Source organism: Anas platyrhynchos, chromosome 19, assembly GCF_047663525.1.
Source record: "Anas platyrhynchos isolate ZD024472 breed Pekin duck chromosome 19, IASCAAS_PekinDuck_T2T, whole genome shotgun sequence".
NCBI classification, from domain to species: Eukaryota; Metazoa; Chordata; class Aves; order Anseriformes; family Anatidae; genus Anas; species Anas platyrhynchos.
Genome location: NC_092605.1, coordinates 4565438 through 4591262, shown reverse-complemented (window position 1 = coordinate 4591262; position 25825 = coordinate 4565438). Strand labels below are relative to the sequence as shown.

Below are 25825 nucleotides of genomic sequence, written 5' to 3'. Positions count from 1 at the left end.
AACTGTACACTTCATATAGGTAGGTCACTTTTGCTATTTGTTCGTGCCTGATCTTCGTTTCTTCACAATTTTACGAAGTTTGCTATCAACAAGCATTAAATTCAATTTCATGGGGTTTGTAAGATTTATTTTCTCCAGAAAATGCTACTCTGCATAATGTTATTGACACATCGAGAACGAAGATGTAATTTTGTTTAAAAATAATCTGTGTTTTCAAAATTACTTGGACTGTTTAAAGCATTTTTGTTTTAAATAACCTAAATAATACTGTTTGCTTGCTTACAGAAATAAAATCTAATTTATAGTAATTAGAGCACATTGACCTGATTAAAATTTATCTCCATCATCCTGTATTTAATACCAAGCGGCTTTGTTGCCAAGACAGTATTGGTTTATGCTGAGAAGGGATTTCTCTATCAAATGGGCATGTTCAGCAGCAAATAAAATAGGGGGAATTGGAGAAGTTGAAAGTGAAAAAGGAGGTAGTAATTTTAGAAATTATTTAATTTCTTATGTATTTATCTGACTAGCAATCACAGTTTCTTGGGAGGGAAGGAAGAGGGTTCTTTAGAAATTATTTGAAATACTGGAGGACTTTTCCTCTGTGATGATAGCTCAGGAAAGATTCTGAAGAATGCAGCATAATGAAACAAAATACCAGAGGCTCAGAAAGCTTAATCCTGTCCTGGTACAGCTACTTTACAGCAATGTATAGCAGCAATGGGTTTGGCTCCAACTTCTGTATCTACTCTGCCACCCAATGAAAAACTAATATAAAAAAAAGTCAACTGGAATAGTGACAAAATTTTCAAAATGGTTAACCTCTGAACTCTATCTTCCCCCCAGGATGTTAGGTATCTCAAAGCCTATTATTGCTGGTCTAGCACATCTTCTTTTAGTGAGTGGAACAGACAAATGGAAGATGTGAAATATGTGAAATATTCATACTCCACTTCATCCATTAGGTATGGATAATACTATGGGATGCTTCAAGACGAAAGCATATACTAACCTGTGAGTTACTGCCATGTGTTAAGTATGGGCTTATGTTCTCACCTATTACCACAAAAAGTTATGAGATCCTTCTAGAAAAGAAAGAAGTATTCACCTTTCATATTTCAACAGGGCAAAAAAATTAAAACATACAGATTCATATTCTGCTTTTCTGTATTCCTATTGTAATGTAGAAGTTAAATATTTTCCTCCTGAACACTAGTTGTTGGATCAGAATCGCTGTTACCCCCTACCACAGTGATGCAGGCAACCCCATATTATTCTTTCCAGAGGACCAACTTCTATGGATTTCAGCCTTACTTCAGTTTGCAATAACCTTAAAAAGTAAGAAGCATTATAAATACCTGAGTGAAATTCAATCTACCATCTAATTAAGCTGTTAAAAAATCTTTTTGGAGAAGAGAAAGCAAATAGGTTGAAGGTATTTTTACTATCCACAGTTATCTACTGACAGTATAACTCACGTTTCACGTTTCAAATGAATGGAAATTATGTGTTTTAAGTGAATTGTGACTTTATTAGTTAAAAAAAAAAAAAAAAAAAAAACAGTTTCCCAAAGTCATAGATCCTCTAAAATACAGAATGCACAGGGAAATGCATAACCTTATAAGTACCTATTTTTTCTAGGTTTTGGTTTGAAGTGAGTAAAAAAGAAAGCGCAGTGTACAATTATACCTTATGAACTTGAAGTATATTAAATATAAATCATTCTCATGCATCATATGCTACTTTTTAAAGGAAAAATATGCATTAAAATGATTTGTTCAATCTTACGTCTGCCTTCTAGCATCAAAGATCAATGTGCAGTCTGATTAAGTTGTGCTCTATAGATTTCCGCAGTCAAGTTCATCAAAGAACCCATTTCTCTTCCTCTAATGATGCTTGAACCTAAAGTTCTTTTCTGAAGTACTTTAATTTTCACTTGGTCATTACAAGAAGACAGTGACTTAATGAACTGCAAATAGGAGAAGAAAGTAACATAAATCATTTTTGCATCCTTTTTTGTGGTATTAGCATATCTCTTCTTTCATCATTTTAATGCCTCCAGTGATTTCCCCACATATGATAGTGAAAATTAAATTATACTGCATTTTTTTTGCATTCCAGTGCACCAATAAAAATATAAAATTATTAGAATAATCAAGATAAATTAATGTCAGCAAGCTGTAATATTATTTTACATTGTGCCACAGTAACTTGGAGTTTCCAGCTAAGATAATAGGCAGTAGACATTTATCATAGATAATCAGAAAAAAAAATTGTAAACAATTCTTCTGTGAAAGGATTCGTTCTTGTAATGCTTCTCTTTTTTCCACCTTCTCCAAGACACTTACTTCAAAAGTGTACACCAATTCTTTCTCACTTTTAAAATGCTTCTGACTGGAGGTAACATTCAGAACTCAAAAATAAGATAGTAATTTAAAATATGTTTTCTTTCTAGCCTCATGTTTCTGGCTTCTCGCTGTGTGTACTTTTGTGTAATTTTAAAAATCATGTTGCCAGTATATTTTTCTAAAATAGAAGAAAAATCAGTCATGAAAAAGAAAATACACGAAGATGTAAAAACAAAATAAAAGGATGAATCACATCAAAAGGTAGTAAAAAACAGACTGAAAGGACAGAAATAATTTCTGGTATAATTTTTCTTGATTTAGTGCACTTATGCTGGTCTTTACTATGTTCGACTGTATGTTCAGTTTGGAACCACCAGGAAGAAAGACTAAATGAGAATGTGCCTGAGAACAGTCAGATACTCTTATCGAAGCAATATGTAAGCAGTGAAAAAACGTCATGTATTTGGCTTTTGGTAGCCTCCTTCCACTCTTCCCTCTTGCTCACTCAATCCTCTTTGTGCACTTAAACCAAAGGTCAAAATTCCTCTGCCCTTTTTACAAAATATTTTAAACTTTAAACTCATTTTGCATCTTTTTGTTTCTATGATCAATCTTTCTAATTAAAAAAAAAAAAAGAATTATTACTACGTTCTCAGTACTAATGGAGTGCTTGTTTCTATTTTGAAGTGCTGCTTAGAGGAGTTGAGCTCCTTGCCATGTTCTGGAAAGGCTCTGATACATGTGTATGAATAAAATTAATATTTATGGTCATTGGGGCCTATAAACCTTTCAAAAAACTGAAATTAAATGCTTGAATTAATTGCAAATGAATAGTTCTAAATTGTCCTATCAATTGTTGCAATGTGATGGTTTGAAAGTAAGTATTTTCAGCATGAGTAGTCAGTGGAAATGGAAATCACTGGCTAAAAAGACATACTGCACATACAGTTTGTCAAGTTTTCTTTACCCAGCACTGCTGTACCTCAGCCGATGGGAGCAGCATGTGCCTCCAGCCCTGAAGTTCCCTACAGAAGCAGGACGGGGTGAGTAGCACTGGGTGGCTGCACACATGGGTCCCGCAGCGGCTTGAGGCATTCAGCACATAGGAACACGTAACTTACTGAGCAACTTCAAATGAAGGGAGAAATCTTCAACCACTTGGGTGAGCACCGCTACAGATAATACTCCAGTGGTGGAAACTGTTTAGCTTCATATGTTTTAATGTTTTTGTGCATTTTTATTCATTTACTTTAGAAGATGATCTCATTTCAATAGTGGCTCCGATGGGAGCTATAGCACAGGATCAGGCAACAGGAGCAGCTTACTCCTAGTAACACACCTTTAAATATCAAGTGGTATTTTTGAACAAACGTAAAGCTACTAGAGATTTCAGCTCAGCTGTATGAACCTCGGTAGTAAATGCAGGATAAAGCAGTTCTTTATTAGACTTCTCAGTTACAAAGACCCAAATGCTGGTACTTTTGCAACCAACTGGGATTTGCCTTGATCACTCTTAGAGAAGGCAAAGATCTTTTTCCTTTTAATTACACACAGTCCCAAATCACTTGCATTATGTAGCTGTATTTAGGACTGATTTTATTCCTAAAATGCAATTTCCATCATTAAAAAATTATCATTATTGTTTTGTGTATTTCATGCAAGGGAACACTTTGCACCAACTTTATAATTTCGGTATCAGAAACATACACACTCCTCAACCTTTGTAATGCAATGGCCGTTATTTCGTTCAGTTGTCAATGTTGCCCTCAAAAACAAGAATTTAAGGAATCATGTTCCTTATGTCCCTCTATACTCATTTTAGTGTTTCACCTCTGAAATGTAAATTTAACTAGTGAGGGATTAGTCCAGATTTAAGTGTATCTTACTGATTCTGTATCAACTTAAGTACATTGGTGTAAAGGTTCAGTTTTCCTGGAAAGCCTTTTTGGAGAGCTGGCCAGACCTCTCACTGCCAAACCTGTGCCCCTGAGCCGTTATGGCATGTAAACAGTGCTGTAGGGTCTGCACACCTGGTTTCTCTGCCACCTTATGGGTATTTTGGGGCAGTAATTCAAAATGTAATTAAAGAAAGGACATTTTCTTATGTGTAATTGAAGGCATAGCTTGTCCAGCCATAGCTGTAGCGTTTGTAGTCACACAGACAATGAAAAACTCAGTTAGGGTCCTGGGTCCCATCTAACATTCTTGGCAGGTTCTCATTAAAATATTGTTTTATTGAGATAACAGCAGGGAAATGTGATAAGGTAGAATCCCAAAATATCTAATGCACTTACTGTGCCATGCCATGTTGTAAAAACTAAAATTAAACGATGTCATTTTTACTGTCATACTTGAGTACTGCAGTATGCAGCCTTACTTTCAAATGCTCTCGGCTCATTACTAGTATTGAAAGAACTGTTTAGAAAATGTCTAGCTGGGATATACAGGGAAGGGAATAAATTGCTCCTCATTCTCCTAGGTCTCTCTTGCACCCTCATCAGACAAGCTGGCACATTTTTTAGCTAATGCAGGCATCTCCTTTATTTTCCATTCCTCCTCCCTGTGAGCAAAATCCCAACCTCTTCTTTCTGGGGAATAGAGCTTGCATTAATTGCTGCTTCAAACAGCATATACTTAGACATGGAAATTGAGTCAGAGATGAGACAGTAATGGAAATCTTGCCCCCAAAAAGGCAACAACTTTTCTCATAAGGATTCCAGCACAGAAGAAAAGAAATAGCAAAAATATGCTACAGGCCACATACAGAATCGATTTCAAACAAGATGTGTTTCAGAGATTTCCCACAAGGTATCAGCAGCTTCTTAATGCAGTTCATTCACAAATTCCTTCGGGGAGCTCAGGAAATAACGGCAGCTGATTCCCCCTGTCACAGGCCCATGCAAAGGAGTACATTAAAATGTACTCGAGGATTCAGAGAGGTGCTCAGAGCGTGCAGAGCAGCTGATAAGCAGTTGACCACTCCTTGGCTTTGGTCCTAGCAATTTAGGCTGAGTTAGGCCAAAAGTCCCTAGTGGAGCTGGGCACCATTTTGTAATTGAAATTCAATGGCAGCTGAGTACCTTGCTCCCTTGAATGTCCAAATCTTGAGTCAATGATAGCTAAATGAACAGAAGCAATTCTCCTGGAGCAGTACTCCATTTGTAGCTATACAGCCACCTATCACTCTGGCATCTAAACTCATCTAAACCATCAGAACTCAGTAACAGTAGCAGAAATCCTAATGGATTTCAGGGACTCTCCAGCAACACCTCAGGTTTTTGGCAGTTAAAACTAGGCTGTAAGCCGTAACTTCAGATTTGAACGCGGTGCTTTTCTTTTTTCTTTATGCTTCCTAAGTCAATGGGACAGGCATACAGAGAAATTGTTTGCATAAGAGTAAATGAGAAGGGGAAGGAGCAGAGAAGCACTGAATCCAACATTAAACATTAAATTCTTTCTACAATAAATGGCTACCTCCATTCTAAACTACAGAGCAGGAAATGTTTTGTTTGGCAAGATCATCCACAATAACTTTTCACACAGAATATAATATAAAGAAAAACACACTTTTGATAAGCCTCCTAACATGAAAACTCCTGAAATCTTTCCAAATCCTGTTTTCTGAGAGTTTTCCAAAAAACACATAACTTGTCCTAACATAATTAAAAGAGTACACTTTACAACGTGAAACAGCTCTTTCACTTGAGAGCTAGCAACGAAAAATCCATACAAACTCAAAACACACAGTCATTCCAGACTCTTGCATTAGCAACTTGATCACCCCCACACATTTCCTTAACTCCCATTTAAGGTTTTGGACTAGAGACTATTGGAACTATTTTTATTCCCCGTTATACACTGTATCAGGAAATCACAAGGTCAACATTTTGTTCAAATAATATCTGTGTACGTGTGAACACCCTGAATTTACTTCTTGTTGCAGAAGAATAGGATAGTATTTTTTATGCCAATCAAAGGTGTTGAAGGAAAGAAAGCTAACAAAAATTTGTAAGTGATTGGAAAGCTGTACATAATGGCATTACCTGTACACAGAACAGAAGGTTCTAGGTTTTCTTGGGAAGAAGGGAAATGCATCAGGATGAAAAAAGATATATGAATTAAATGCAAAGAAGTCAAAATGAGAAAATACTGTGGAAGATACAATGCTGTGGGGAATCTTCCTTGTAGTTTATAGAACATTGGTCCAAGATAATTAGATGCTTCTAGGATACTGTAAAATTCTATTTATAGGATAAATCAGATGTCTGTATTTCACAAGCCTTTGGAGTCGCAAAAATGCGTAAGTTTTAGAAAGATCTTAAAAATTGGTTTCGAAGTCCCTGCTTAAGTTCAATTACATGTAATTTCATCAGGATCCTCTGAAAAACTCATGTTTAATATCTGTATAACCATTTAATTGTTCTAATATAATAAAAAGTTAAAAGTAACAGGCATCTTACTGACTTTATGAGGTTAACACTGACCACGAGATAGGCTTTACCTCTTTCTGAAAAAAAAAAATATGAAAAATCACTACTGATTATAGAAACATTCAATATGAAGCCTGCTGTATTCTCCTACTGTGTTCACAGAGGACATTCTTTCATGCCTAGGGGCAGTATACAATAAGAGCTGCGAGCATTTTTGTTTACCTTTACTAATATTTAAATAAAAGAAACTGGTGGTTACTCAGAGAAGCTGTGCATCACACAGATTCTGTATTCATCAACACAATGAACTGCCACTGTACTGGGACTCCAGACACAAACAGCCTATAGATTGGTAGTGTGCATAAACCCTAAAAAGCCCTCTTCTGAATGGGAAATTTCTCTGCGTTGGCAGCTTGCAGCCTGATTCTGCTCAACACCAGCTCTGACTTGATTAAATCCACAGGCCAAAGTAGCAGGCAGACACTGGATATTCTAGCTGTGTGTGTGACTGCCAAAAACCATTCTGTGGTGCTTCTAGACCTGGGCAACCAGCTGTGAGACATGGATTCAAATGACCTGGAAAGAAAACTTGGCTTCACTGAAATCGATGGCAGAAGTCTCTTTTTCTTCAGTGAAGGCAGGATTCATTCCTGGCAGTTGCAAAGGTTCTGTTTGCACTGAATTGTTTTCCTACTGTCAAGTGTTGTTAGATGTGGGGGTAGGGTGGATGCCTGTTTTGCCTGGAATTATTTCTGTAGCTGTTCCAAGATCTAGAGAATTCATCTCAAGCAAACCACTTCTCCTTTTAATTTTCAATGGATTTTTTCTTGGTTAGTGCCAAGGAAACTATAGATATAGATATAGATATAGATATAGATATAGATATAGATATAGATATAGATATAGATATAGATATAGATATAGATATAGATATAGATATAGATATAGATATAGATATAGATATAGATATAGATATTTTTTTAAACAAGAAAATCAAAACCTGGATGTAATTTTATGAGTCAAATTCGGATCTTAATAATAATGGTTTCACAAGCAAGAGAATTTATGAAGTTATAGGTATAGGCTGAGCAATAGGCAGGCCCTATGGAGAAAGGCTTCACATCCAGATCTGAGAAAAGCCAATGGTCAGTTGGAACAAATTCTTATTAACCCAAATACTACTTACTCATGGACTTCCTGATGCAGAGGCAGCATGAGAATTTGAAAGCTGATGGTGTGAAGCTTTCCATGCTGGTCATTGAACAGCTCTGCTGCTGCCACAGGCTGCTGCGCATGTGGTATTGTACCTCCTCTATGCTCAGCTCGGCTGCTGCCGGGTGTTTACACGTACTGAGACAAGTGTCTCAGTTGCCCGAGTGAAATTCTGATTGTTTCTAATCCTCCTCCAGCAAATCTGTAAGGCAAAGATAAGCAGGCCCCAAATGTGAAGAGGCAGGTAGGTATATTTTGCAGCTACATGGAAAACATCTAAACATGAAGAATAAATTCCTGTTTTCTGAGTTAGGGAGAAGATAAGGTAAAGGAGCCTACTGCCCGTCCTAGTAGCAGCTAGTGGTCTTGTTGCCTGGCTGCCTTGGCACTGCGAGCAGCTGGAAGGTTTAATTACTGGAAACTTTTGGTTACATGGAGGGGATGAAAGATGCATGACAGGGAGACAAAGTTATATATTTTATGTCACCTTATTGAGTATTAGGTCTTTCTTCAGTACTAAACATTGAAGCTCATAATTCTAGAATACAGCAGGCAGTATTGAATCAGTTTCTTGAACAAATTATTTATTTATTTTTTTAAGATTTCTTTTAATTTTGTAGACTGTCCTTTTACTATGAACAGGCTAGCTTTCCATATTTGGAGTTTAAACCTTCAGAAATGGTGGCTCTTTAAAAAATAAAAATTGAAATTTCCTTCTTTAGTCTCCTAGTTTGTAATTCAAATGTGGTTTCACATCTGTATGTAACAATTCTCAAGAAGGACACTGATATGAATATTCATTATTCCTAACAAATAGGATATTTATTTCTGGATAGAGTTACACAGACCTAGCACACAATGTATCAGACCAAATCACTGGGGCTGACTTTCCTTTTATTAGTGTATTAACCTCTGAGCTTTCTATATACCTTGTCATTCCTGCTGACAATAAAAGGAAGAGTTTTAGCCTTTACCTTTATTTAGTTGCACCTAGGTGCATTTTACAAGAATGTATTTGCTACTGAATGCAGTAACAAATCTTCACATTTATTGAACAACTTATGGCAACAACCACTCTTCAAGGAAAATAATCCTCTCTGGAAAAATAAAGGCTAAGTTTTGAGCAAACTCATTGATTGCAGTGCTTTAATACTTTAGTTGTCATTGGAAAAGTAATTATAATTCTAACAGAACTGACAGACCACTTTAGGAGTATATGAAAATTATTTTAAAAGCCCTTAAAAATTATTAAACTGGTGGAGCACACCCTACCCGTGACTTATATGGTCCTATTGCTTTGACATACTGTGTATGAACAGCATCCAGCAATGTGCACTCCTGTTGGCCATCATTTCCCTTACCCATGAATATTTGCATAAGGGTTGGAGACTACCTGCAAAGCTGCTCGTTTGGAACTGAAATTTATTGTTCATTTAGCTCCTGAAAAATAATCTAATTTTTCAAGCCAATAGAAAATTGTGTGAATTATTCACCTTGGTTCATTATTATGAGATATTTTATGGTGACACCACAGAAGTCATTATTTATAACGTATGGGATCATCTTTTACCAAATGTTTTCTCCTTTATCTTCTTGTAAATGTCTCAAAACTATGAAGTAAATCTTGAATCATCCAGTTGAAAGTGCCAAACAATGATAAATAGTCACATTATGTGCACAGGATTGCAACTGTAATGTTTCTCCCAAAAGTGCATATTAGCTTTTACTTCTGAGAAACATGACTTTTGATATGAATTTTTCCTTAAGTGCTTCACTTTATCAGAACACTGAATATCTACCCTGAAGTTTAGATGCAGATGGAACAAAAATTAGGGTTAGGGAAACTGTAGCCTTCTGGTTGCAAAAGAGAGTAAAATAAAATTAAAACAATGAGTTAAGTGCAAAGGAAAACCTATTACTTGCAAGAAGTAGGCCAGCTGAAGTAGCTTTGTGTGTGTGTGTGTGTGTGTGTGTGTTTGGGGGGATATGGGGGTGCTAAGTTGTGGGAAGGAGTTTAACTGCAGCAGTCAGACTTTGGCAAATTCATTTAACAGAGAGGTGACTTAAAACATCAAACCAGATTTTTATTCTGGAATTATGGCTACAGCACAACCAAGTATGCTGTGACACTGAGCTGGAAAGCTTACTTTGTTTAGAGAGAAAACACTCACCTGATATATTAGATGTGGACAAGCCAAAAGAAAGATTGTCAAAATGTCTTAAATGTCTTTTTTTTTTTTTTTTGTAATCCTGATTCAGATCAGAAGTAACTTTCCTATTTTCTGCAAAATATATTTTTCTGTGAAATATCTGCTTAAAAGCATCAATATGTGGCCTTTCAGAAACACCATGTTTCTCACAATGTTAGAGACTTTGAAAACTGACCTGCCACTACAGTCAAGCCATTGCCAACTTCTGAGTAGTTCAACACCTTGTCCCATTCTTTCACTGTCTTCACAAAGCAGCTGCTTTTTTGCGAGCAATGGAGTCACGGCTCGTGTTCCTGCATAGAAATTCTGGTATGCAAGTAGCTAGCTGCATTTTGAAATTCATTTGAAATATCAAAACTCGAGATATGATGAACTCTTTTCTCACAGACTCACAGTTTTTGAAATCATTTCCCTAGCTGAGGGTGATGGAAGAGGCATAAACTGGTTGCTAAACAGAGAGTCCTTAAGAGACCAGTGGGGGAAGTTACCAAGACATGCAAGGAGGGAGTGATGTGGCAGCACCAAGAAGGATATTCCTATCCTTTCAAAGTTTAAATATGCATTTTGTGAGTGCTTGACAGCAATCTGAAGCACAACACGCATTTCACATATTCAAATCTAGCTCACACTGTCCTTGTGGCAGATGAGTAGATGAGTGGTTCCTGACCCAGAAAAGCCTAAACTATGACAGATTTCTGGTTCAAATATTGAAAAAGATGCGCTGGCTAAAATTACCCCCTTTTCTATGTTATGCTTTATCAGCACATCTTCCTTCTAGCTTTAAAATTATTGAGTGAAATCAATAGGGATTTTGTATTTATTTTGAGACTGGGACTCCATTCTTTGAACTTTCTGTGTTTACAAGTGCCCTTAGACTGAGAGAAAGCCAGAACACCAGTGTTTAAATCAATATTCCTGCACTATTACTGAGAGCAGAATCAGGTTCATCAGCAATGTTCCTGCTGTACGTGCATGAAATGTTTCGGAAACAAACCCAACAGGGCATAAAGAAGAGCAGAATTTAGTTAATATTAGACAAAAGATTCCTGTTGCAGTAAATTATGAGGTGATGTCTTGGTGATTTAAGTCTCTGAGGAGCACCAAAATTGTAATGTTAAATACTATATTGACAGGTTCATGTAAAATTCAGTGCAGGCTGCCACCCCTTGGCAGCCATTCTCTGCAAGAGTGGAGGTGTCAACCCTCAGCAGCAGCGGTGGTGGCCAGCACAAGATGTGCCTCAGCGCTCCTGGAATTTCCTAACGGGCTGTGAAGCGGTTGCGTGAACATCCCTGTCAAACAGACAGGAGACTGCTCAGGGTGGAAAGGCCTTCCCACCGGTATTAACGCTGGCAGATGTTTTCAGTGTTCTTTGGAAAACAGTGACAGTGTAACTGAAAAGAAAAGACGGCACAACGAGCAGCAAAACGCAGACCTGAGCACCTCTGCAGGTGACCGGGTAGGCCTGCAGAGCTACCTTCCATCTATATGGTATGGGTGGGGGGCTGTAAAGTCAATACTCCTGGTGGATATGAAAAAAAAATGCCAAAGCACACACCAGCCTGTTTTTATATCTCTAAAGTATGTATCCCTGCTTGCTGATGAAACCTCAAAGTCTGAAGAGAGCATGCAGCAAAACAAGACATTCAAATATTGTTTAGATTTTCTCCCTGGGTACTGAAAAAGCTTTACTTATAAACTATCTTTTTAAGATGGACTAAAAATACCTGCCTCTTCCAGTTACCTTCCAGAAATCAATAGGCAGGAAAACAAATTACTGCTCCTTCTCTTATGTCTGTGCTATTATGGTCTCTGTGGAGTGAAATTACTTTACAGTTAATTAGATTTTTAAAAAATATAGGATGGTTTCTGTATAATTCCCTTGGGTGTTTCTGTACCTCCCCAACTTTTTTAATCCATTTCCGGAAGAAGAGGCATTGATCTGGAGGAGATTTAATAACCCATTGGTAACTGTATAATCACCTGTAGCTGCCAAGCTAGCATTGCCCAGACTTTCTAATAGCTGTAAGCAGCAGGTCAATACCTTCAGCAAAAAACTGTATCTGTTTTAACAGCCCAGTCCCACAAAAGTCATCCGGAATTTTTAAAATCCCCATCTACTGTAGAGCTGTAGTTCAGCTCAAGAGGGTGCTTTGGAAGCAAATCTGCTCATCTCCACTTACTGACACTTGGTTTACATCACTTGTGCTTTCAAAGCATGCAAGCCAGGTTCCTTCAGGACTAAACAAAACCTGGTTGCTCCAGAAGCAAGTCCAGGGCCCCACAGCCACACCTGGCTGTTTCCTGCCTGGGTCCAGCCTGGGGTTTGTCCCAGGCTAACCCTCTACACACCACCTTGCCCAATACACCTGCTCCTTTTAATACAGACATAATTGTTCCAAACTATTTTTTGATGTAGGATTATCAGTAAATCTGCAGAACCACCCAACAAAATAGCAGAAATAAAAAATTTACATCTCAGTTTGTGGGTGAGAGACAGCAAGGACAAGGGTGTGAGGAGGCAGAGGCTTTCAAAGATGCATCTGAAAAAACATGCTTCTGCCAGAAAGCTCCTCCCTCCCTCCAGCAATCCAAAACATCTGATATCTGGGACAGCACATCTTCTCACCCAAGATCTTGCAGTTAGGAAAAGCTACTCTATGCCTAGAGGCACATTTCAGAGGCTTACTAAGAGAGCAGAATACGTATTTTTTAATATTTGGATTTCTCCTTGTTATCCAACATAAATCTATTGCTGACATTTTATTTGTGTTGCATTTGGTGCCTTGCCTTGGATTTCAAGTTTATCCTACAGATAAAATTTACACTGAAGCAATATTTAAAAATAACCCTAACATGGGTAGTCTTGCTATTGTGGCTGGAATGTTTTCACTAGCCAACTTTGGCGATGTTTGTTCACAGCACTACAGTTTGTAGTTTAAGTGTGCCCTCAATTTCAGCCTGTTATTATTTCAACCACTTTCCTTTTGAGCTTGAGATAAGCTCGTCCTGTAGGCAGCACGCAGCAGCACAAAGAAGTGGTATGCAGTTAGCACGTCTATTGGAAACATTCCTCCAAATACTGTTATTATACTTAGGTGCTGAGTGATTTGAAACAAGTGGAAAACTGTGACTTTCCAGGGTGAGACACCACCCTGGGAAGTGCCTTCAAAATACCTTCGATCTTGTGCAATTCAGTGATTTCTTTAGCAAAACATTTGTTCTTCAGAAATCCCTTTATAGGTAACAGAAAAAAGTCCTTGGCTGCTTAGCAAAATAGCATCTGGAGCATCAGGAACTCCATCAGCTTTGGGGAAATCATCCTAATCTTCCCTTTGTTTGCACTGACATTTTTATAGGGGCTCTCCTTTTAGCACATCATTGACTGCCTTTGAAACAGCATAATCAACTCAGTGGGAATTACCAGCAAAAGATTACAGCCAATCTACTTCCAGTTATGGCAGTCTGATCTACACTGAGTTCACGTAATTTTCTTGGACTTGCTCTGTATTTACTTTAGGGTAATAAGGATCAGAATTCATGAATGTGCATTTCCAAGAGAGCATGGTATTTATAAACCTTGGGTAATAACTGCTAATTGAATTTCATTGTTTAGCTGTAGGTTGTTTTCCCCCTGAAGAGAGCTGCCAATTATCATTAACTAACAATACTTAATCAAGGTTTTACTTTCCTTCTGATATTTTTAGACATTCACATTCATAGAGTTGAAATTTTGTTGCCTTATGTTTGACTTTACATGTAGCTATATAGTTTAATACTACTTCTTCCTTCAATCTTTATATTTCTTTCTTTTCTAATGCGTAGTTAATTTCGTTTAGCTGTACTTGGTTCTTATGGAGAAAAAAGGGAACTGTGCTTGGGTTTAAATGTTTTTGCCTCTCTTTACTGCTAGCAGCTACAGAAATTGTACTTTTAATAATATGGGCTATAATTCATAACTTTTATCAGTTGTTTATTTTCAATTTACATATTATTTTACGGGTACACTTCCTAGTAATATCTGGAATACAAATTGGAATTTTGTTCCTTCGCTCCCTTCCTCAAAGAAAGAGCTGATTTCCAATGAGTGCTGGTAACAGGCCTTCCCAATTTGATGTGCTGTTTTAAGACCTGCAGTTTGGTCTAAGGATAGGATATATACAAAATGATGCCTTTATTGTTTTAAAAGAAGTGCTCTTTGCTGATGGATGTGGGAATAAAAATGAAAGTATGACATGAAAACGTTAAAAATCACATAAAAATCGCTCCATATGTTTCTTAAGCTACAGTCTTATCAGAATGTTTCATGGAAATTTTGAACACTTTGAATTGGCCTTTAGGTTCAGCAGGATACTTTAGAGGCAATGACAGGTGTTTTATACACATCTGGTTTTTTGAACAGATTTTTGAAGTAGCTCAGTTCCCAGTTAACAAACACCGTAACTGAACCATCACTCTCTTGAACTCCCAATAGCTTCCCGTTCTCGGTTTGTGTTCCTGGGTGCAAATTGCTTCTGAAAACCTTGCCCTCATTGGATATCTCTCAAAACTGGTCAGAGCACAAGTATTGCCCACGTACTGGAGAAGACATGAACAAGAGCTTGAACCCGCTGTGCTGGCAGTTGACCAGGGAAGCAGACAATAAGGCAAAGGTGCAAGTTACAGCACCTGAACTATTACCACGTGAAAGAGTTTGAGTGGTGCATCTCAAATCTGCTTCCTCTTTCCCATTTATTAGTTACAGGCTGCCACTAGTCACAATAAAATAAACTGCATTTCAAAAACTGACCATGTCTGTCAGGTATGTGATGAGGCCAAGGTCTGAGCTGTCCCGAAGCAGAGAGGAGTCCTGCAGGTAGGGAAACGGTGACCCTGCCTTCGCTGAGCACCTGGCAAAGAAAGGTCAGCAGTGAGACCACGAGGAAAGAATTCTTGACTAATGCAGAGCATGTGCCCAGTGACACTAGGGAGGAGGAACTGTCTTTCACCACAGATAGCTTGTTTCCACGCAATAATTTAGCTATCAATGTCTATTCAGCGTTTAAACTATTTTAACACTGATGTTTTATTTAAATTATAACTCGTGCAATTTAATGATAACCTTTCATTTTCTTCCACCTTCATAACTTCATGGGAAGCAACAAAAGTAGTAAGAAAAAAAATGCAGACACCAGAAGGACTTTTTATCAGAAGAATGTAAAAAAATTAGTTGTGCACTATTATGGCTGAGAATTTTGTTATGTGATGTCTTTAAACATTTTGTTTTCCCACAATCACTGGTCATTGGCACCAGTTTGTATGCTTAAATCTATTATTATTATATGAAGTAATATCTCTTCTACCCTAAAATGATGATGTAATTTTTAGAAACGATAATGATTTTCATGTCCCACTGAATAGCGGGGACATTTACAACAGTAAATTTCTGAGCTTTCTTTTAGAAGACCAAACAGTTTATAAGTAGCCTTCATACACAGCCCGCAGCAAATAAAGTTTTCCCTGTGTAGTAATTTCTTATGGCACAGCAAAGAAGAAGGCTGGGTCGTTCCAATCAATTCAATTTGCATGGCTAATGCTCTGGTTTGGTGCACTCAAAGGAGAGAATATTCACCTTTTCTGAAGCTAGTATCATCCCATTTATGAATTTAGGCTTATTTTACATGGTGCAGTCAAATTGTACATCAACTTGTCCAAGTATACATTGCTGGAGAAATATCTCACAGGAAGCATCAGAAGGCATCTTTGGCAACTAAAGACTACAATTCCTTAATGAGTGAGAGAAAATCTACCGAGTGGGATTTGGGAAAAGGACACAGGAAGGCACAAAAGCATATAACATTCAGGTTTCCACCCCCCCAAGGAAACTTGTATCCTTAGTTTTATTAGAATCATGCAGATCACAAGTCAGCCCAGACTCTGGGAACAGAAATTTCAAGAAGTCAAATGCAAAATTCCTAAGACATTTCTCACAGATGATGCTTGCTACAAAGCTGTCCTGTTCCTGTTGCTGTGAGTACAGCGATGCTGCTGTGCAGATTTAGGTCAGCCGATGTCTGCCTGATTACACTGATGTCCATTCCCTACTCGTGCAGCACACCAAGCCTGAGTGTCTGCTACCATCCTTTTAGCTAAACTGCTGAATTAAGAAGTCTGTATATACAAATAACAGTGTGCTTCACAGAATCTATCACTTAATGTAAGCTCATCTTTTGTTTCCTAGACTCTTTATGTACATTAATGCATGACTTGTGGGTTAGAAAAGCAGACAGGGATATGGAGATGCTCCATACAAGCTGATTTGTATTTTTTCACAGCAAACTATTTTCCATTTATCAAAAACTTTAATGTCATCTGCATATACATGGCCTTTTACTACATCTGCAGGATGCTATATATTTAAGCATCCAAAATATTTGGCAGACTGTAGCCTCATGACCCACTAGTTACCAGGCCATCACCTCCCATGGAACCCAGATCTGTGCCACTGGCTAAAGCCGCGTGCATGAGGCTGCATTTCATAAAGATCCTGAAGCTGCTCTGCGTGGCCTCGCTGGCATGCCTAACTGAAAAATGGGTAAATCAGTGGCCCAGAGTGAACCAATGGCAGAATTGCATCCTGTGTTCATTCATATATATTAAACAATAAAACAACTTCATCCTGAAACAAAGCAAGCAGGGTGCCTGCTTCCCATCTCCATGTGTGCACGCCCACCAGCACTCCCTCTCCCACACCCACATCTCATCTGTATAACAGTATTGTGCAAACACATGTACATATTTATAGCCTGCTGTAATGTTACTGCTTCTCTTATTTTCTTGTGCACACAAGCCTAATTAACAGCTATCACTCAATTTGTTCTTGATTTGAACATAATTAACAATATGCTTAAGTAATGATTTTGCTTATGTGTAGTAACTGAAGCCAAACTTGTCAAACTATTGCTCCATTAATTTAATTCTTCCTCTTCATTTAGGGAAATTCAATTACTCTAATGCAGTTAGTCATATAGTAAATGTTTTCAGTTTTCTTCTGTTGCTTAGACACTTCCAGAGCATTTTCTAGATCATTATAATTTGTTGCCTAGGGAGTACATAAGCAAAAAATGATATCTTTATAAATTGTCAGATGTACCTGACCATTCTGTACAAGTTCAGTATTATAAAAAGCACTAGCTTGGTTTTGGTTTTAAATAATTCTCCAAATGTCTTTTCTTCTACATTATCATTTTATAGCTGGGGAAGAAAATGATCCAAATAATTATGATTAATGGTCTTATCTGTTACTGTCAGCCCAGCACACATTAGCAAGACATTCTCCAGGCACTGGGGATGGGCAGTTTTCCTCCAGAAGAAGCCACCTTCCACCTCTTTTCCCTTAAAGGGGCTGGGTGGTGAACTGCAACAGCAGAGCCTTGAGAGAGCTTGTGTCCAACAAGCTGCAGATGGGGCTCTGGGTGATCTTACAGACTTCTGCACTGGGCAAAGAAGCAGTGTATGTATTTCCTCAAAAGCCTTTAGTTCTGCCCCACATTGCTACTATAACATACATTCCTGCCATTCCTACATGGCAGATTTAAACATGTTTATTTGAGTTTTTAGCCATATGAACAGTGCCAAAATAATGGAGTTGCAATTATTATTTTAGTTGTTTAAAAAAATTGTGAAATACAGTGTGACAGTATCACCAAATTCTACATAGTGGGAGAAAAAGTATTGACTGAAATCAGAAAATGCAAGGAGGGATTTGATCCAGTGCATCTTTGGCTGTCTATTTTGCAAGTTATCCAATGTCAGCCCTTAATCAATAAATGTAATTTCCTAATTGGAGCTTAGAAATAGCTGTTTCTCAAGTAATATCAACATATTTTGCAGTTGTAGAAATCTCAGTAAATGGTTTTGCTCTTCAATTAAGACATTGCTGCATATAATAACTACTTACAGCTTTATTCTAGTATTACTTCAGGGCACAATTTAATCAGACAGTGGATATCACAAAGCTAAGCAGAATTAACATGCATAACAAATGCACAAAGACCATCTACCACAGCCTATGTTTAGAGAAAGTACAACGTACTACTCAGATCATTACTGAATTCTTCCCCCACATTAGCTGGAAGGGAGTCTCTGTCTCAATACAGAGAAGCATGTCACCTTCCCTTATTATTACACTTAAAGATCAGTTTGTTATGTAGTCAGGTTACTGACCTCATTTGAGTGTTTAGGAACAGGGCTGGGATCCTTAAGATCTCTGAGAAGCACACGGTGCTGCACTGAATGACTGATGCCATTCACTTGCTAGTAAAATTCTGGTTCTTTGACTGTTTTTCAGCCGTATTTCTCTATTCAGCTGCCTGGAACAAGGCAAGACAGGGATGCTGTTATGATGTCTCTCAGGACTTGAAAAGCTAGCCCAGTTGCACTATCTCTATTGATGTAGAGATTGCTGTCTTGTGAATATTGCTGGCATTTAAGTCCCTAGCAGTTCAAAATATACCCTGAATAAGAGATGGGATAGGAAAACCTTGTGGGAATCCAAAGGCAAATGTTCTGCCTTAGAGAGCAGCCTGTTGTTAGCTGCCAGCTTTTGAAAGGTTTGTGGTCATGTGGGGGGAATCTTCAGCCATCTATACTCTGATGCTCCAGGAGCTCGGTGAAGGCCCATTTTATTCAGTACAGCTGAGGACAAGGGCCGGCGTTTTCTGAGTGATCAGGCCTCTTAAATTCTCCCTTGATAAATGAAATAAATGATGTCTGCTGTCATCATTTGAGTGAAAAGGACTTGGCTTGAATCCTCCTCAGCTCCCGCTGATGCCAGCAGAACTCCAAGCCTACACTTCAGGTTGTAGCAGTTCACCTAACAGCAAATCCATTTTGTAACACTGATACAGCCCCTCTAAAGCCATGATCTGTCTCCTTTGTGCTTAGGTTTCCTATCCATTAAATTTAAACCCACATAAACTATTACATAGTCTCTGGATAAAGACATTCTAGAATAAAGACATCATTTCAGATTTAAAAAAATGCATTTATAGATATATTTATGTGATATATATATTTAGAATATGAAGACGGTGGGAGTCCACGTGAATCAAAGCAAAAAATAAAGTGTTTTTAAGGGCACATCGTATTGCAGGGTGCAGCAGGCAGAGGAGCATTAGGCCAAGGGAAATAAAACTGTGAGTAAGATTGCTGTGCCAAGTTTTGATTTGATGATGCCTGCCTGGGCTGCTTCCCTTCAATACCTTACCCCACCTGGTGCACCCTGCCTCTCACTGCACATTTCTCCCAGCATGATGCTACTTTAAGTGCATAGCATTGTTGGTACACAGGGTTATGTAAAATCACACATCTTAATCTGTGAGCCATAGATTACATGGCTCTGTACTGCAGCTTAACTTCCATAACAATTTATTCATAGGTATGTTACTTTCCGAAATCCTAAACAGAAAGGTCTATCAGGCAGCCCTAACTCTGCCAGGACCCTGCCAGCCAGGTGGCAGACCGCACGCACCCAGGGGGATGCGCAGGGTGCTCAGCTGTGTGCTGTGCAATCCTCTACAAAGAGCGCTTTCTGTGGACCTTTGCTGATACTCATGTTCCCCACAAATTGGATGGCACACAGTGTCACTGCTAATTGCTGTCTGTGCCCTTTGTCATGGAGCTGACATGATGTCATTTCACCCTAAGGTAAGAGGTCTTTCTATCAAAACCAAGTAATATCTCGAGCTGTGCTTAGCACCCAAAAAATCGCAAGAAGTGGGGGCAGAGTGGTGCCCTCTTCCCAGAAGAAACAGGCTGATTTCAGCTGATCTTGCTATGCTTTTGAATCCAAACTGGGCTTTTTGTTTCGGGTTGACCTGCATGCTAATTAGCCTATTGTGAATTTTTAAACATTGCACAGGTCTGCAAAACTCCCTGCTTGCCAATAATCCTCAGATCTCCTGTGCTGCCAGGAGACAGTTTGTTATTTCATCTAAAAAAAAAAAAAAAAATCACCAAGGAATTTTGAATCTTAAAGAAAAAAAAAGTATTTGGACACAAGAAAGTATTGTATTTCAGATCAAGGCTAGCTATGTGGACCAAATTGCCAGATGACCTCTGTAGTTTTTAGGTGAATGTATTTGCTTAATTTCACATGTGCATATGCCACCATGGGGAGAGTTGCCACTTGACTTGTACAAGTAAACACACCCACAATTTGTCAGCTATATTAGTTATGATAACTTGAAAATTTACCCTCAATGTGATTTAATACCTCACAAGGCTGATTCATATGCACTCTGCTATAAATGATCATTGACTGAGTATTCAAAGCAGAAAAACAAGTGAACTATACATAAAGAATGACTATTTATCTTCAGAAGGCATCTTTTGCTATGCATATTGAATACTTTATCTTTTCAATGGTCACTTAAAAATTCTCATCTATAAACTATAGATCTGAATCTCTTCTCACAATAGTGTAAATCAGAAGTAGCTATGCTGAAGCCCGTGAATTTATACTACAGTAAATCCACGAAGAGAGAAGAACCACTCAGTTTCCCATTGACACCAATAAAAAGAACACCAGATTCCATGGAAATAACTGGCAGGAAGCTTTCTAGAGTCCATTCCAGCTGACAGAAGTTATTGGGTAAATACATTTTAATGAAGCCCTTTTAAGCAGTGCTATATTTCACCTGATGTTTATATGGTAATTCTTAGAAACTGGTTTACTGCATGAAATGTAAGATAGGTTGATGCAGTCATCTATATGTATATGTGAGAACAGGAGGTTGGATGTGCCACATATGGAGAAAATGTACAATTTAGGGTTCCCAAATGGCATCTTTACATAGTTGTTAGAAGATTTAAAGGAGCTGAATAGCTATGGTGGTTTAAAAAATAAAAAAAAAAAAAAAGAGAAACAAACCTAATGGTAAATAAATATTTGCACAGACACACGACACACAATAATTACTAATTTAATGTCAGAAGACAAGGAGGAACAGCTGCTAGCTGTATTTTCCAAAATGAATAAGTTCATAGGAATTTAAATGTGATACTGGAAACAGATTTGAATCCCTTTCTGTATTTTGCAGGTATTGTTAAATATTCCCTGAAGTTATCCTTTCCCATATATTTTTAGTAGTAAGCAGATGTTTTTCTCTTTAAAAGTATGTGGATTCTATGTAATGACAGGCTTTTCTGTAAATAGGATTTTGCTTCAAAAACAATAGAAGGGAGCTTTGCTAGTTATCAATCCAGCATATTGCACAGATCACAGCTATTTTATATATTGGGGTCTTATCAAAGATAACACAATTTGACAGTAGTTTGAAGACAGGTCGTGTGTCACAGGCGGTATGAATCCAGGGCTGCACTGGTCTCAGCAAAGCCAGTTTTCGAAGAGCTTTCTGGTAGCAGCTCGCTATGGCCAATTAGCTGCCAGCAGGCTCGTTTTGTTTCTGGCTCTGGGGCTGCTTCTGTTAGCAGCAGCTCCGAGTTGTCTGTGTGAGCTCCATCACGCAGCACGGACATGCTCTCCATTGATCTGATTCTGTTTCTCTGAAATACCCGTATTTCATGGAAGCAGAGTGAGTCCAGCACTGCTGTCTTATGGAAACCCAGCCTGAAGGCTTCAGCGTTCTGCTTCAGAGACAGAGAGGAGGGCTGCACGTAGCTGTGACAGTGAGCTAAGCAGAGGGAAGAGAGAAGGACGGCCTTGTGGGACCTGATGGATGTGTCAGTGCGGATGAAAAGCAGAAGTGTCCTGCTTTATCCCCCTTTGTGACAGAGAAGTTAGAATAGAAGAAATTTTCAGCTCTGCTAAACCAGCCCATAGCAATATGGAAATGTGGTAACCTGCAGCTGAAAATGGAAATCTGAGCAACTCCTGAGATGTATGCAAGAGAGGGTAGGCTCCTCCTGTGAATTTGTCCTGGAAAAGGGAATGTTTAAGTACCGCAGAGCTGAGCATGACAGCTGTATGGAATTACTCGTTTATTAAAATTTTGTAAGAAGAAATGGATGCTTTGATGTTGTCTCAATTCATGTTGAATCTTGTTGCATCCTGCAATAATAATCAATAGTAATTTGCAGACATCATTAACACCGCTTATTTTTGAGTTTGTCTAATATATTGATGGCATGAGTTTGGGGGTGGGTTTCAGGGGTGCTGTTTGTTTGTGCTAGAATAGATATAATCACTAAAAGGCTTTCTGCTTGACAAGTCAGCTTTTCCCTGCTCATTTCTAGAGTTTTCATTTGAAACGAAACTCTCACCTTCTTCAAAAAATTGTTTACTGTTCCTTTATCACCACTGCTTTCATAAATGTTGTCAGTGTATATGATTCTCTCGCTACTTCAGAACCTGCTCATAGCTGTGTATTCATAAAGGTGATAAAATACATTTGATTTTTCACTGAAACAAGCTTGAGGGCCCTGTTTCTAGAATACCTCATAGAGTCATGCGGTGTTAATTCCATTTGTGTGCAGGTTAAGCTGTGAATTTCAAACAAAGTAATGATTGCTCTGCCTCAGTGGGGTGAAGGTTGAATTTTTCAATATAATCAAGTTTCAGAAAATAGAAACACCCCATGTCATAAGTGAGAAACTGTCTGCATAGCAAATGCCATAATTAATTTTAAAATGATTAATATTAACTAGAACTAATTAATATTAATCAGAGTGAAATATTCTCTGGTGCATAATCTTAATGTATAAGTAGAGCACACACGGATGAAAACTTTCAGAGGGCACACCACAAAGTTTGAATGTAACTACGAAGTGATGCTTTTCATGTTAGCACCTAACTTGTACGTTGTGCTTGTATCGTAGGTTGCTAAACAATCCCATAGCTGTCATGCTCACAAAACTGAGGCCAGGAATAACTTTGCTTTACTCTGAAAAATTAAAGAGCCTACAGTGATCAGAGAGCTCCTTGTGCCTCCCCGTTGTTTCATTAGTTCAGGGTCCTGAACCACTTGGCCCCCTGGCCACTTCCCTCACCATTAGCTGGGGCTGTTTCAGAGCATCAGCTCCCTGCCGCAGTCCCACAGGGATGCAGCAGCCCCGTCCACCTGCAGAAGGGCCGCTTGCTGGCGGTGGTGTGCGACCTGAATGCCTTGTCCCTGCCTGAGCTCAGACTCTGCAGCTCTCCCACTGATCCCTGCCAAAAATCTGGAAGTGTGGAACTGGAAATAAACCCCAAGCCACAGCTCGTCCTAAAGCATAATGATAATCCTCTGTAGTGCTCGTGGTTTGAACGCTCACTAACAACTGCATCAGTAGCACAGGCTCTGAAGATAGGCTGGTAACAGATCAGAAGGATATTGGGAAACATGAAGAAGCTCCTTAATTAATTTCTAATCCTTTTTCAGCCTTAATCTTCTTTTTTGTAGTAAGATCTGGCATTACACATTTTCTGCACACATGCTTTCTAGATGATGTAGATTAAGCCTTAGGTCCCTGATTTGCTAGAAACAGCATGTCAGTAGGCTAGCTGGTACTGCAGCTGCATGCTGGAATAGTGGGGGATTATTCTGTCTGGGGTGATATATCCAGCTGAAATATTAATTAAGAGTGTATGGACTTCACCCAGTCATCCTGGGTTTTAAGCCATGCTTTCTTCTGTGCTTCACGAGGTTTTGTTCAATCTTTTTAGTGTAACCGCTGCTACTTTATTTGTGCATTTATTCCAGAATAAAGCTTTGTACATAGAAATGCTGGGGCTGGGTGAGGGGGTGTAAGGGCTTCTGAATACCTTGTGGCTAGGGTAGGAGGCTCATTTCAGGAAGAAGAGAACAGTAATACCACAAGTAACTGTTCTGAGTACATGTTAGTTATCCAAATATAACCAACATGTTTTTTACCTTACTAGTTAATGGAACAGTGTCTTCTAATTTATGATGTGAATACAGAGAATAGATGGATAGCACTCTCCTACTAACATAAAAAATATAGATGCGAGACAGGTAGTCAGCAGTGCATGCTGACTGATGGAGCCCTATATTCTTAACAGGAGAAATATTAATCTTTTCTATTGGACTTGTTAATATCTTCCTCCACAGATTCTCTGTAGCAGAATCTGAAGTCTCCCAGTTTGGGATGTTTGAAATATTTATGTTAGACCATTCTATCTCTATAAAATACTGTAGCAAAATAGCTTCAGAATCCTGGAGAATAATCACAATGGGCTTTTTTAAAGTTCTTCCTGTAGAACCTTCTAGGTTTCCCTACAGTTAAATAAGAGTTTTCCACACGGATAGGTTTTGTTGTGTTGTTTTTTTGTTAGTTTGTTTCTTCTTCTAACAAGGAGTTAGTCAAATTTACATCTGGACAATTATAATCTGATCTTGCTTCTGATGATTTCAGGAGGAGAATCTCAGGGCTGTAACTGTGGTATAGATACAGAAGGATATGTTCAACCTTTTAAACTCAGAACTAAAGGTAGGTCAGCGCTGAATATATTTTGAGGTTTTCCCGTGTCATATGCTCTTACAGCACTACCAGATTAACATTCAGATAAAACAAGAATTTATAATCTGTCGCACAGCCTTGATCAGGAGAAAAATGCGTTCACTAGCTTGGATGAAGCCCTACAGTTTGAAAAAGAAAGGCATTTACCGAGCATTTTTAGTTGGGTAGAAAACATACATCCCTGTGCTACGTGTTTTGTCAGTACTGAGGTTATCTTTCAGGCAGCATACTGCAAAAAACATTTGGAAATTCTTCTGCAAACATCACAAAAAATAGAAAAACAGAACGGACAATGTTTTTGCCCAGGAGAACAGAAAACCCTAGGGATCTTCCTGCACGTATTTAACTTGTTTCAGAGGTACATAGGAACAGCTATTATAAGAAAAGCAGCCTCACAATTATAACAGTGCAGACTACACATGTATGTAGGACAGTAAAAAGGGGACTGAACTAACCAAATCACTGAAAGATAAAGGGAAAAAATCACATAACTACAGATGAAAACATCAGGATTAACATTTTCCTAATAGCCTAAGGGACATATTTAGAGTTTTGAGTTTTCTAGTATATGAAAAGCAGCCCTCTTTGTTGAAATGTTATCATTTTTAGAATTCTGTTTACTCAGCACTTCTGAGAATCAGGTCACGTCTGCTAAAGTGCCTGAATGTGGAAAAAGTTGACCTAGATCGGTATTCTTCAGGCTTTCGGCATGTGTGGACCACTTTGGGCTCTTCAGTCTTCTCATGTCTGCAGGTCCCACAGTGGACACCACTGCCTTGAAGGGACTCGGCTGCTGCCAGCCGGTGAAGGTAGCTGGCAGTCCTGCATTGACGGGGAAATAAGTTACTGACATTTGTTGCTTTGTGCCTCCATTTCTGTGTGAAGGGATCAGAGCTCAGAGTTTGAGGAACACTGACCTAGAGGGTAGAATTTTTATCCTAGAAGTTGTTGGTTAGATTTTGTTTTGCTTTTGCTTGACAGGGCATACAAGGGATGAGAGGCAGGGATTTAGGAGTATTAAATCTTTTTTTAATATATAAATGAAAAAGACAATAAGCAACAGTATTTAAACCAGAAACCTGAAATCCCTTAAAGGTGGTTTGGCCATGACATTCTTATTCAGGTTTTTACTCAGTACCCATTACTACATTGTCAATTGTTAACT

At 38.4% G+C, this 25825-nt stretch overlaps 1 protein-coding gene and 1 long non-coding RNA gene across 5 annotated transcripts in view; one reads left to right on the top strand and one right to left on the bottom strand.

The window, feature by feature from the left end:
* LOC106015885 (uncharacterized) overlaps positions 1-25825 on the bottom strand; it is a 332132-nt gene that overhangs the window by 213343 nt on the left and 92964 nt on the right. The window contains exon 5 of the long non-coding RNA XR_011804085.1: positions 14990-15089. This is a non-coding gene — a long non-coding RNA (uncharacterized lncRNA). The remainder of the gene's footprint in view (positions 1-14989; positions 15090-25825) is intronic.
* CA10 (carbonic anhydrase 10) overlaps positions 1-25825 on the top strand; it is a 200606-nt gene that overhangs the window by 115929 nt on the left and 58852 nt on the right. The window lies entirely within an intron of this gene.